The sequence below is a fragment of the Pan troglodytes genome, chromosome 6 (genome assembly GCF_028858775.2).
Source record: "Pan troglodytes isolate AG18354 chromosome 6, NHGRI_mPanTro3-v2.0_pri, whole genome shotgun sequence".
NCBI classification, from domain to species: domain Eukaryota; kingdom Metazoa; phylum Chordata; class Mammalia; order Primates; family Hominidae; genus Pan; species Pan troglodytes.
This window is the reverse complement of record NC_072404.2, coordinates 106,360,718-106,375,000: the sequence shown is the minus strand read 5'-3', so window position 1 is coordinate 106,375,000 and position 14,283 is coordinate 106,360,718. Positions and strand designations below refer to the sequence as shown.

Sequence of the window (14,283 nt, the reverse complement as noted above, 5' to 3'; positions counted from 1 at the left end):
GGCTGCAGATGGAGCAGCTTGGACTTTGTTTTTTACGTTGCGCGAAGCCCGCCGGCAGCGGCTTATGCCAATTGATTTTCCCAGCTCCCAGCCCTGGATGTCTAGCTATCTCCAGGACAGTTTGTTTTTTTCTTTTTCTGTCTTTCTTTCTTTCCTTCAATGTATCAGAAGACCTGAAGCTCGCTGCCCGCGAGTTTCCTCCGAGTTCCCAGGTCAGCGGCGTTTGCGCTCCTCTCCCCCTCCTTTTCCCAGCCCGTTGCGCTTAAGTTCTTGAGTCTGGGGAGCCGGTTCAGTAACTCTGAATTCATTTTTAAGTGGCGTGCCCTGTTCCCTACCTTTTAACAAGAGGTGCACTTTAACACGCGAACCAGTAACACGATCTACACGTTTACAAATCGGCAATGAATTAAAACAACAACAGAAAAGCTTCATGGAAAAAGAAAGGTGGGCTAAGTAAGGGGGAGATGTGGGGGGTGGGGGACAGAAGGGAATGTCAGGAAAAGAGAAGATTTCCCACCCCACCTTCCCACTCCCAACCCTAGTGCGCTCTCGGTACACGCGGGCTGCGCGCCGAGACTGTTTGTAACGTCCTCAATACCAGCAGGTAGACGTGGCAGTTTTATTGCTTTATACCCTGCAGCTTGTTGTTAACACCGTGAAGGCGTTTCACCCCCTACACCCCCACCCTGTGCTTGTCTATGTTTTTCGCTTTATGCTCACAGGTGCACCGCTTTCCTTGCCAGCTTCCTGCAACTCTGGCTGCACCCCAATTAGAGTATGTCGTGGCAGGGCCTCGGAAGGTCCCTGCAATTGAGCACTGTATCCAGAGTGCAGCTGCCTCTACTTGCAAGGGGATTTTTTTTTCTCATTTGATTGCTGAGGAAGCCGGGAAGGCTGGGATTGTCCGGGTTGTAGCTTCAGGGCTCTCAACCTTCCCCTAATAGTTAGTGGCTAAAATCCTTGCACTCTGTTCCAGTGAAGCAGCTGCACTGAGGTGGTAGTTGTGGTGCATGGTAAAGGTCCTGCTGAAACCTGCTGGGCGACCCAGTCTGAGCTCAGAGACAGTCAGGGGCTGGGAAGTGGAACGAGCGAGGGGTCCCACTTGGTGTGATATCTCTGCGCTTGCGGGATGGAATCTAAACTTCAGGCCTGACTATCAGACTTTCCTGCCAGTATCGAGAATGGAAAACTGGAGATAATGTGACCCGCACACAACATGCCAAGGTGGCGCGCCACGAGTGGCTGCCAGGTGTGGCCTCTGCCACCGGCCACGGCGCATAGAGTTCGCGGCTCAGAGGCTATTTACCGCAGGGCCTCTTCCGACAGTCATTTCTCTCCAATTGAACGCGGCAGATTGGCTTCCCAGTCCTTCATTCCGGTTTCATGGGTGACGGTAATGAGCTGAAGTAAGGCGGTTGGAGTCACTCTTGTTTGCACTAGTCCAGCCCGCACTTCCAACCCTTCAGCAAGGGGCAAAGACTCAGGTTCTTTGGGGCCTTGCAGGAAGGCGCACACCTCAGGGGCTCAAGGCCCCGGCGCCGGGTTAGGCGCCAGCCGGGTCCTGGCTCCCGCTTCTTTGTCTCGCCCGCAGGGGAACGCGGGCCAACCCTTGCGGGTGGGAGGAGGAGGGCGGGCAAGGCCCTCGAAGTCTTTATCATTCAAAATAAAAGTAAACCCTGCAATCTGGAGTAGGAGCCCTAAGGCTCTTTTAGGGCTTGTAGTAAGTGAGGGTCATATTCACTAGGCAGGATTTGAGGCCTAAGCTGCTTTTTGCTTTTTAAGGTGTTGAGATGTTGGAATTTGTATTGCGAGTGTCAATGTTATTTAGAGAGAAATGCTTGTGTATTGCCAACACAAGACCTCCCGGGTCTGCCGGAGGCCACTGTTGGAGGAATGGGCTCTTGGGTCAAAGAATCTCCTGCTGTTCCTGGTCTGGACCGGTGTTTGCTCACGCATGTAGGCCTGGAAATGCTTTGGGGTGCCCGAAGTGGTTTTGCAGCCTCACGGGCTGTAGAAGTACATTCAAACCAGGCAGGACCTGGATGGGTTTGGTTGCTAAGTTGAGCTCAGTTATCACTTTAATTCTAAAGAAATTAGACCTGGATAAATAGCCTTTGAATTCAAAGAAATTACTCAGTATTGACTTACATAGCCCCTTCTCAACGGGAGACATTGGTGAAAAAAAAAAAAAACTTGCTAGTCTTTTCCTCATTCAATATACTGTAAAACTCTGTTTGTGTATGTATGTAAGGAAAGGGTGCCTGATATCCTGGTAACCCGCACGACTTTCTCCCCTCCCCCAACACACAGACAACAGTGAAAGCTCTGGGGCACATGGGAGCTGCCTCTTGCCAGTGATGGCATCTTCAGGAGTTGCAAAAGTATCAGTCTACACAAGGAAACATTGGTGTTCTTGTCTGTGGTGATAAGCTGTATTGTCCATATTAACACCCTTCTCTCTTAGATGCCCCCAAATCCAGTTAAAAAGTGGCCTCAGTTTACCCCATGTTTAGAAAGAGTCTCACTTAAGTTTGGGGATAACACTTTCCTCATCTCTCTAATCATAGGTCCCAAGAATAGCCAGTTAGAAAACTCTGACATGACACTGGCTCCCACAGGGGGCTTCACAGAGTTTTTCAAGACTGTCCAATTTGGAGAATGTTAACTATGCCTGTCCCAACCTACAGGCTCCTGCTCCAGGCATTTTCAAACTTGGAGTCCAGTGGAGTTATGAAAACAAAGCTAACCAGCTTCTCAAACTAAACATCATTTGCCTTCTCCATGACTCCATTCCCAAGTGTGTGAGCACCCAAGGCTTTCTTAATAGAGGGAGCTGATGTGCTGTGCCCAGAATTGATTTAGGGGAAAAGCAGCACATGTTTCTACCTTCCCTCATTTTAGGATTGTATACAGAGGTCGGCCTGCTTGTCTGCCCTCTCCCCTCAAATCCTCTCTTTTTTCTCTTTTAACAAGCATAGGACCCCACTCCTAATACAAAAACACTCCTCTAAGCCCAGGAAAAAAAGGACTCAACAATGTTTAAACACTTAGAATAAAACAAGTTAAATGCTGATGTCTGTCTTTTCAATCTGTAGGCTACGCTAAGGTTGAGCTCTCCATATTTGCCCTGATGGGAAATATATCAGAGCAAAGGGAGAAGGGAGGGGGTGTTAGAAGTCAGCTTTAAGCAAGCCAGTCTTTGGAAAGCAGGGACCCCTGACCATTGGAGGATAAATACAGCCTTATAGTGGTAGGGAACAAGTATCAACAGGAAACAGTAGACTATTTTTAGGCATAATAAGGAGTTAATGTAGCTGTCTTCCTAAATGCCTCCAAGCATCTTCTGTTTAATTCCTTCATCGCTTCATCAGCAGTAACAATAGCAAGGTCACCGAAAATGCCTAACATTAAAGGACAGCCCTGCTTGGGACAACTCTTCAGGAAAACCTGGGATGAAAACATCCCCTTGCTATCATGTTGGTCCTCTTGTTATAACAGAAAAATAAATGAAAACCGTTTTTCATGAGAAAGAGAGAGGGTGAGTTTGTTCTGTATCTGTCTACTCTTGTGATATATATGAACTGGTGACTTTTATACTCATATCTGTTCATAAATACTCCTTATCTCCTTTATGTGGGAATATCCCAATAAATGGAAATGTAATTTATTAGTTTTTTAGCAAAACTTTTTTAGAGGGCAACAAATTTGAATGCCCTTAGAAGCTAAGGTTGTTTTTGTTTTTTCACATTCCATTCTCCCAACTGTGCCCATTCATTCTCTCTCTCTTTCTTTTTTTTCTTGTTGAGAAAAGAGACTCCCTTAAAGCGCGCGCGCGCGCGCGCACACACACAGACACACACACACACACACACACACACACACATCTAGGAGAAAGAGAGCCCCCTTCCCACTACCCTGGGAATGGAATAATTACTGGTTTTTTTTTCCTGGCAGGTTTTACAAATTTTGTGCAGAGAGCCAAAATGCTCCTCATCCCTTGCACTCTGCCGAGTGGGGCCCTTCCCCGACAGAGCTCAAAGCCTCCAATTCTTTAAATACACATTGAGAGGTTGCGTCCATTTTGCTGGTTCATATTTGGATTCACTGTCTTTACTCGCACATACTTTGTGAGGAGGGAAGGAGAGAATGGGACAAAAGCAGGGGACATAGAAAGAGAGTTAGAAAAAGAACATAAGAGAGTGGACAAAAGAGTTTGAGTATGAGTCGGCTTCCTTTTGTGTTTAAGTTTTCTACCTGGTCCTGTTTGCTAGGTACCATTGCCCTACAATGCTAATTGCACAACAAATGAACAAAATGAGAGCTGATAAAAGCAGCCCTGTTACCTGCAGATCTACGCCATGTATATTTCCTCTAGGGCCAGGAGGTGGAGATGGGGGTGGGGGTAGGGCTGGAGGTGGGGGGCCTAGACTCCCCCAAACCAAGCTCTTCATCCACTAGTCTTCTACCCCTTTCTCCTCCCCATTTCCTAACCTGCTTTCCCCTCAAACAGCCTGGGCATCACGCTGCCCACTCTAACAGCTGCTAAGTCGAAGCAGGAGAACCCTTCAAAAAACACTACACAAGAGGTCACCCTCCCAGACAAAACGAGCCACTTTAAGAACGATGCTCAAGGGGCTCAAAAGTCTGGGGCCCAAGAGTTTAAAAAGCAAGGGTAGCGTTTCAGGATATCAGTTCAGCAGTCTCAAATGACAGGCAGGAATCCTGGGCTCTCCATGGGGCTGGGATGAAGGAAGGGAGGAGGGACAGGAGCCAGGAGGCCCGGCAGAAGCAGAGGGCGACTGAACGCTCGCACCGCAGCTGGCTCCCACGCGCTGCCGTCTGCAGGGAACCAGGGGCCCGATAATGGAATTCAGGAGGCAGAGATCCTCCAAGAGCCAGCCACTGTCTTGTACAGATTTGTAGAGAAACCCTCACTGTAATTAAAACCGTACAGTCAGATTAATTCAATGTGTTGCTCGGCAGCGTTTTTAATAGTAAAAATCCACTTTAAAATTGAATTAAGTTCGAAGAAAATTTCTGCGAGATTCGCCGGATTTGCCAGCTTTCATTGAAGCCAGCCTGGGCTGGACTTAGGTGGTGGATGCATATGGTAGTGTCACCCCCCTCCCCCAAACCTCACCACCCCCGACTGGGGAGGTAGATATGGGGATGCAGATATGGGGATGCGGGGGCTGATCAGCACGGGGTGCCAGTTTGGCCGCTGGGCTGGGTCTAGGGCCTGGGGTTAACTCTTCTGATCTCAGGCTATGCACAGATTTTTGACACCCAGGATAACCCTCCCTTACCACCCTCTCTGTGAAGTTCACTGCTCGGGAAAGGCGGGGCAGGGGTAGAGAAAGAATAGAGCCCCACTGTATCTTGAAGCAATTTCCCACTGTGTGTTGCCGCGGGAGCTGGAGGTTGGAGCCCTCTCTGGCCGCTTGAGTGACAGACAGGAGAAAGTTGTGGTTCTCCCACGTGCCCCCCACCCCCTTCTTGAAAACCTTCCAAAAATTAAGAGCATTATTTCAAGCGCACTGTCAAAATGTCTCCCAAGCTTTGATTTGGCTGGCCGCCCCTTTTTTTCCTCCCCTCCCCACTCCACATCCTTTGCGTTTCGCGTGGTCGTGAAAGAAAGGTTAGTAGTATTATGCTTTTCCTTTTAAAGGTTGGACACCTGGGAGCTGAAAACTTGCTCCAAAGTTCCTGCGAGACGTGGCAACTGAGTACTAACTGAGAGGCTCTCACTTGAGAGGGGCTTAGGGGTTAGGGTAGAGAGCTGCACCGGGGTCTTTCTCGAGGCCAAAGGAGTTTTTAGGGTTCTAGGCTCTCTCCTCCCCCACGGATCCGGCCATTGCTGTGGGCTCCTGGGTTGCTGAATGCTCACGCGCGTATACACACACACACGCAAGTACACACACACACACACACACACACACAACCTAGGACGCAAATTCTCTAACGAGTTAGTCACATCATCAAGCCTGGGAAAACAAAAACCGCTGTGGGTCCCTGTTCCTCCGGCAACAGCGCGCAGACGCTTTAATTGCCGCAAATTGTCACTCTGTCCCCTTTTCATTTTCTCGCTCCTTCGTTTATTTTTAGTACACTTCAAATGCCTACACATTTCCCTAGTAAGGAGAGCGCGGAGCAATTATTGCCTTTGCCTTCAGGGCCTGCTTTGCCAATCACTGAATGGGGATGGAGTAAACAGGGCGAAAAGCGAGGTGCGTTATTGGTTTTGCCTATTTCAGTTGAGGACGGCAAATAACTCTCCCTACCGCTCCACCCCTCCTTCTTTGCTGGGTCCCAATTATCTGGAAGAAAGGAGATGCGCCCCCCTCCCTCCTGCTCCCCATCACACCCCACCCCATGTGCGCCAAGTTTTGCTCGGATCCAGCAAATCCCGTCAGAATTGGCTGGTTCCTCAGAGAGTAGTTAGGAAGAGAATTCCACAGGGACCCAACTCTTAATTCTGTATTGAATAGAAAGACCCATCATAGCAGGCACTTTTCCTACCCCTACGCGGGAGCATAGGGTCTTTTTTCTTTGAGGGCTACTTGGGAAATAGAGGCCCCCAGGCAGGTGATAGAGAGGCCCCAGAGGCCCCTTCTCCATCAAGGCAAGCTTTTAGAGTGGTTTGGAGCAGTTCGGACTGTCTGTTAGAACGGCTATCAATTGACATGGCTGTTGTTCTCAATATTAGGCAGGAATTCTTAAAGGAGAACTTTACATTTCACGGTGAAGTGTTGTCTTGAATACTACTGAGGTCCGTTCCGCACCCTGTGGTTTCTTTTCTCTGCTTTCATGGGACAAGCAGAGCAGTCTGGGATGGGGAGGGAGGCAGGTGTCCGCTGCAGCAGCCAAGGGGGAGGCATCAGGCGTCCTGCAGATGGATCCGAAACAAATCAGTGCGGGATTAACTTGTGTGTCCGCTCAATTGTCCCCAACTGCAAAAGCAGCTTGGGCCACGCTTGCCGGGGCGGGTTTGAGTTACTTACTTGTCCTGGGCGCGCGGTCTTGGCCCTGCCCCGGCCGGGGCTGCCTGGGACCTGGGACCCGGGACCTGTCAGGCTCCAAGTCCAGCTGGTAGGACGTTTTAAAGGAAGGCAGTGAATATAAACTACTTCATACCCCCCTTCTCTTCTCTCTCTCTCTCTCACACACACACCTCGTATTTCTTTTTTATGAAAACATTTACCAAAAAACTAATTTCAGATCGTGGAAGTAAATTTCATGCTAGAATATATTTTACAAAACATGTAATCTTTCGAGGCCGGAAGATGTTTAATTAAAACCATACTTGACAAGTTGAGTTTCAAAGCGAATTCACACCAGTGCGGAAGGCTAATTCATATTCAAGATGTAGCCTGTAATTCAAGTTGTTTGAAAACGCCGGCCGGGGCAACGTGCAGCTAGCTCTGCTTGCTACCTGCCCAAGCGCCGGTGGACTCCAGAATCCTGCGCTTGGAACAACCGCCACCTCCCCACCCCCAACCCCGCCCCCGCCACGCTCAGCTGTCAGCTGCCCTCCGGTGCACAGGCTTGGGTTAGCTCCCAGGAGAGAGAGGGAGAGAGTAGGAGAGGAAGAGAGACAGAAAGAGAGAGAGAGAGAGAGGGAGGGAGAGAGGGAGAGGGAGAGAGGGGAAAGCTTCCTGGAGCACATTTAGTGTCCTTAAAATAACTCCCGCAAGGCGGGGGTGTGGGGGCTAGGCACGCGGGACCCACTGGGGGAGCAAGTAGGGCAGATGGAAAAGATACCTTCTGGAGGCTTAGTGGGACTGATGAGGGTCCCCAGCCTCCTAGCCTCCTTCTTGCCTCCTGGCTGACCCATGCTAGAGGAAAGGGAATCCCCTGAAGCTACCTCTAATTCTAATGACCCCAAACATGGGGGGTGGGATGGGGGATTGTTCTGCCCATCTGATTTGTGGGCACAGCTCTGAATCCTCAGGAAAAGGCAGACTCTGCACTGTAGACTGCATGTCTGCAGTCATTGTCCTCAATAATTTCCCTCTTTAACCTCCTTTGCTGTTTCCTATTAATTTGACCAGTCTTAAATCAGAGGGGCTTTGCTACATGGGAAGGAAATGCTCCCAGCTCAGTGTGTGAATATTTGTATATAGTTTTTTAATCAACTAGCCTTGCTGGCATAGGGTGCTGAGGGCCAGCCGTGACAGTGGGGAATGAGAAGGAGCCAATGGGAAGTCAGCACAAATGTGAGACAAAGAGACGTTGCAGGGCAGTCTAGGTGGGAGTTGAAGATGCCTGTGAACAGCAGCTCCAGAGCCTGAAGTTGTGGCCAATGATGGGTTCCTGGTCACTGTCCAGAGCCCACACTGCAGTGTCCCTCTCTAGACCCCCCAGCCTGCTGATCTTTCCTTCTTCAGAGATGACAGAGAGTTGTCATCAAAGTTAGCCTTATGGATGATCTGAAACCTGCCTTAGAAAGAGACCAGAACATGAATTTGAGACTTATATTCGTTCAATTTTACCTAAAATGCTCAAGAAGAAAAATTTCTTTGTTTATTCCAGCCACTTATAGGACAAGGAAAGATAATTTTGCTTTAATTGAGGATTGTGACAATTATTGATTGGCTAATGGACTTTTTTATGGTCTGTATTTCCTTTCAAACACACCGTTATCCTATTCCTTAAAGCACAAAGAGAAGTCTATTATAAGAAAAAGTGTTCTAAAATCCAAAGTGTTCAAGAAGTATTTTAGACAACATGGCTATCTCATTTTGCAGCCTTATATGATTGAAGCCAACACTCTTTTGATTTTATTGGGCCAGTTTAGAGAAAGCTTACCTTTTTCAAAGACAATCCAAAAACACTATTGTGAGAAAGTTCGTTGTTCTATACAGAAACTACCAGCTGGCATTTCCGAAGGTTCGGTAGGTATCTCCTTATTTGAAAATAGACATGGCTTGGCTATTGGAAGCTATATGCTTACATGATATGTGACATAATACTCATTGGTCAAATAATATTGATTTTAGATGAGCAGGTAAGACCTTGAGGTCACTTTTTAGTGTCTTGCATTTTGGAGGGCTGGGGTGGGGCTCTGGTTCACATTCTCAAAAAAGAAACAAAAAGCCATGTTATAATCATAGGCCTGGAGGGTGACAAAGACCTAGAGACAAACAGAGGCATTGCTGAGGTGCTTTTAAGCATGACATTGTTTAAGCTGAGTACTAAAATGTATGTACTTGACCAAATGCATTTGAAGCCTAATCCTACATCAGAGACTTGTGAATTACACAAAAGGGGAGAAGAACTGCAAATGACAATCCCCACATGTTTTATTTCAGTAAGAACAAATGGTTTTCTTGTCACAGGGTATGAGCACTCTTAGGGACGCTGGAGGCCCATGTGTAGGCAGCAATTCTGGCAGGAATATATAGTGAGAAGAATACAAGGTGGTTGGTTGGTAACAGTCAGAATGGTGCTTCAGGAAGGGCAGGGAGCAGCCTTGGTGTGCAGAAGGGGCAGGATGGGTAATAGTTCCCAGCTGGCCCACCCTTTCTATAGCCCCAGAGAATCTCATCTTTCCAGCCTCAGAGCATGGGTGGAGACAAGAGGCCTAGCCATGGTGGTGATTCATGCCACTTCTCTACCTTTCTCTTTTCTGCCCTTCTAAAATTAGCAGCATTTCACAGAGGAGGGAGCTAACACATGGCCCTCACCCCACAGACCACTTTGGTGTCTGGGAAAGGGAGAGAGATGGAATACAGGTGTTCTAGTTTGCATCTCCCTGGCCACCAGGTGTGGCTGGGGATGAGGTGGAGAAAGGGTGGGTTTGGGTTGCTTTCTCAGTTTGGGTTGCTTTCTCAAGCCAGGCCTGCACAGGTAATGTTTCTGCTTTTGAGGCTCCTTTGGTTAATGAGGTAGGTGTGATTTTCACGTGACAGGTAAGGCTCAGAGAGATTCAGCTTTGGCCCTAGCCTCAGGGCTCCGAAGGCAGCAGTCCCAGGATTCCTTGACTTCCCGCCAGAGCTCTTTAAACAGCCCCCTCTCTCCGGCCTTCTAACTTTTTCTTAAATTCTGAATACTTTAACCCTTGCTTGTAGTAATGTAGTCGTAGTTCTAAACCGTGTCAGTTTCCTACAGACATCTTCCGTGTCTAGGCGAGAATCAATACTAAAACACTTTTTTATTTTTAAAGTGGGTTTTAAAGGCCTATTGTGGGGAAACCGAGATGTCAATGTGACCTGGAGGCGCAGTAGGAGCAAGATTCCATTGGCGGCCGCGGCACAGCCTGGGCTGCGCCGGAGTTGGCTCACGTGCGAGCCTTATCATGCAAATCCGACGGCTCGGGCATGCGCACTGCATCCCTCAGGTACCCGCCTTCGTCTGGTAGTAGGGACTAAGGCTTCCAGATGCGCAATAATTAGGTTTCCTCATTAAACAAAGGTTTCCCCATCATTCCCTCCTCCCATCGTTCTCAGCGTGGGAGCTCCTCACCAAAGCAAGCTGCTTACCCGTCTCCCCCAGCCCCACCTTCCAGTCCCAGCTCTCCAGCCACCACCCGTACTTCATCTTAGGGTCCATTTAGGGCCCTCTGCATTCCTCGCCATCATTTGTTTTCTTTTGACCTCCTATACAGGATATTAAATTCGAATTTTCCCCTCGTTTTCGGTCCGCTTCCTCACCTCTCCTTCCCAAAGATTAAAAATTCCCTACCGATCGATCGATCCTGGGTGGGAAGAGGGCGTCAACACCGCCGCTCCCTCAGCCTCGGCCCACTCCACCCCTCCCTGGCCGTTTCGGTTTCATGCAGAAGTGCTGAACTTGGGTGTCCCAGGAACTCGATGGGCACTAAAGCTAGTCGCCAGCCAAACCCAATCCCCTCTACCTCCAGGCATCAGCCTAGGCCGCTAAGAAGCCCAATGCGGGCATCTGTAGCCCCTCGACCACCCCCAATCCCAGTGTGGGGGGGCGCTGCTCTTCGATTCTCAGCCCCCACCTCGGGAATAAGCGTACTACACAGGGAAGGGCCCCAGGAGTGTCCTCTAAACTCCTCCAGGACACCGTGTGCGGACATGGGGACCTCAGGGATCCATTTCCTCGGAGCAGGAGAATGTCCTTTTCTGGAAAGAAATCTCAGTAGGCGAGAAATAGGCACGGTTATATTCGAAGCCTCCCGCGGGAAAGCTCGGTGGCAAGGTTCGCAGTTGAGCCTGACCCGCGCGCGGCGTCGCGGCGAGGACCGCGCCCACACGCGCTCCTGGAATCACAGTTAGCTCTTTCTTCCTGGTAGAAACAGGCATCGCTGCTCCGGCTTTCAATTACTCTCAGCTTACCTGCAGGGCGAACCGATTTGTATTTTTCCACCAGAAACCTCCTGTCCCGGATACCCCCAAACTCCCCCTTCCCCCTCATCCAACCTTAACCAGGAGAAGGGAGAGATAGGGGTTTGATTCTCTGATATGACACGAATAATTGTCGCATCATGTAGCTTCCTACATCTTGGTTTTAATTTTCAGTGAACCAAACAAAGATATTTGCAATTTTAAAATAAGCACTCGATTTAATAAATGGGAACATTGTGCAGGGAAGACTGTGCTCCCCCCGCCCCCCAGCCCCTTCAGAAGACGTTATTAGCTCTGACAGCATGCCGCTCAGGTTTGCGGAGAGGATTTTGTAAAGGGATGACAGACAGGAAGGCCAGCAATCATGGGCTCCTTGGGCTGAAGCTTTTTTTCTTTCTTTCTTTCTTTTTCTTTCTTTTTTTTTTTTTATCAGAATGTTCTGTTCGATGCCATTTATCCTTGATGATAGAAAATTGCGCTGTTGCCAGGACGCTGCTGCTGCCGCTGAAATAGAGGGCAGGAGCCACATTTCCATTTTCCGGCTTGAAAGCTATTCAAATGAATTTGCAGGGGGGTGGGGGGAAATCTAGCGATAAACAAATGAGAATAAATCGAGTTCCCCTTTCCATTCTTTTCTTTAAATGGGTAGCTCTTCATTTCCTATATAAAGATTTTTGTTCATCAGTGTTTGTGAATATCTGGGAGATAGTGTAAGCCAACGCACAATTTATTTTGATGCTCTTAAAGTGACTAACCACATAAACATTTAAAAAGAAGTGCATGTCTAAATATATATAAAGTATAAGAATTATATATACATAGATCATGTACATAACATACCTTCACACAATTCCAAACTACAATGAAAGATAAACTCTTTCAGTAGCGTTTCAATTCAATATAATTTGCAAGCACTGCTGGCTATTGATAGTTATGGACTTCTTACTAGTTGTGTATATACAAGTATTGCTAGATGGAATAATTTTTAAGGCCCTCCTCCCATGTTATGTATTTCAGGATACTATATAATTTAATTACCCTTACATCTTTACTAATTTAAAAACATTTATTTCTGTAAAGATATATAGATATACAGATAGATATAGATAAGTTATCCTCTATTATGTGTCTCTTTTAAGTTGATGTTCCAAATTTACCTTTTAAGTTTTGTTTCTAAGTTAGGAAATATAAGAGTTGGTATGCTGTGACTTTAAAAATATGAAATAGAGGCTGAAGCCTGTGCTTCCCTTCCTCAAAACTTAGATTCTTTGCAAGTTGAAAAAGATCATGTATTGAACTCAAGGGATCACATCCAAAACAGGACATTTAAAAATGAGATCTTAAAAAAAACAGCCTATAACACACATACTCTATTTCTCTCTCTCTCTCTCTCTATATATATATGTATATGTATATTCTGTCTGTCTGTCTCTCTTTTCTCTCCCTGTCTCTCTCTCTCCCTCCCTCTCTTTCTTTTTAAAATAAGCTCAGGTAGATCTAATCTAATCCATTTCCAAGGCCTGAATTCTTAACTTTAGAAATCCCAGATTTGATCTCCATACAGAATCCTATACAGAACTGGTGAGTTGATTTCTGGACTTGGATACCTCATAGATATTACATATTAAATAAAGATCCAACCCTAAAATCTGGGTTTGCTTCTTCCTTGACATATATATGTATATGTATATATATATGTGTGTGTGTGTGTACATATATATGTGTGTACATATATATGTACACACACACACACATTAGCAATGTCTTGACAGAAGCTATAAAACTTTTGAGGCCCTCACTGTGTTTTAATAATTAAATAACTTTTATTGAATTATAACACTAACGTTTTGTTTCAAAGTTATACAGGCTGTTAGGAAATTTTCAATGATATAAAGGCCTTTAAGACGCAACGACTAATTGTATTCGAGATTTCAGATAGTAGTTCAAGCTTCAAAAAAATCCAACATTTTAAAACTTCACATTTTTTAAACGAATCGTGGGTCCCTCACTACTATGATTTTAGCTACATGACTGTTTCCCCGTGATAGGACACCGCTGGGCAAACCAGGGCTGCACAGACAATAATAGTATAAAATTAGAAAGAGAAAGGCAGAGGGTGAGTTGTTATTGATGTTCCGAACTTTTCCAATAGAATGTTCAGGCGACTTCTTCCAGACAGCCACAATTCCTAGTTACAGATTCCGAACAATCCTTGTTATGGATTCCAAACAATCTTAGTTCAGCTGAAAGTTTCCTTGTTAAGAAATTCAGCATAATAATGAGAAAACAGTTGACACCGTCAGATGAAGCTAAATAATGCAAGGAAACGGCCCAAGAAAGTCCAATTTGCTTGTTTGTTGTGGTGAAAACAGTTAGGGGGCGAGCATAGAGTATTTAGGTACTGAGATTCTGTCTCCTTTATTCTTGGCCCTGAGAATTGTGTTCTGGACCCAACTCCTTTTCCAGTTGAGGCAACTCACAAGGTTCTTCGGGTGAATTTCCCCTTCAGGTAGGAGCTTGGGGTGGGCAGTGGGAGTCCGGCGCCGCCAGGACCGCAGAGGCGAAGGTGTAGGTGCTGGGTTGCGGCCGCCGGCGCTCCAGCACGTGGGACCCCCTTCCCAACTCCCTAGAAAGAGCCTGACTCCAAGCTCCCCGCATCTTCTGGCTCCACGCGGGACTGGTATAAGGGACGTTAAGAAAAAGTAGGTGGAATTTCCTTGGGTGCCAAGGCAGGGGTTACGCAGCAAGGACCCCCGGTCCCCTGGTGTGCGGTCGTGTAGAGAACTCTCTCCCTGTTCTACCCTGCACTACCTTCATCTCAGGTCCCCTCCTGGGCTTTGGCCGAGTAGCGAGGACAGGTTTAGAGTGTGGTCTCCAGCCAGGGCAGGAGAGGAAGGGGGAGGAAATGGTGAGAGAAAAGACAGGGCGAGTGCTAACCTAAAAGAACTTGGAAGAGGGAACATGAAGAAGT

General features: G+C 47.3%; 1 long non-coding RNA gene across 3 annotated transcripts in view; it reads left to right on the top strand.

Annotated features, from left to right (window-relative positions):
* LOC104007329 (uncharacterized) overlaps nt 1–14,283 on the top strand; it is a 46,921-nt gene that overhangs the window by 8,602 nt on the left and 24,036 nt on the right. Inside the window, exon 1 of one of the 3 annotated variants that reach the window (XR_010158909.1) lies at nt 1–212. This exon is cut by the window's left edge and continues 1,875 nt beyond it. The exons of 1 other annotated variant lie outside the window; for it this stretch is intronic. This is a non-coding gene — a long non-coding RNA (uncharacterized LOC104007329). One more of the 3 variants, XR_681526.4, reaches the window with a different exon arrangement.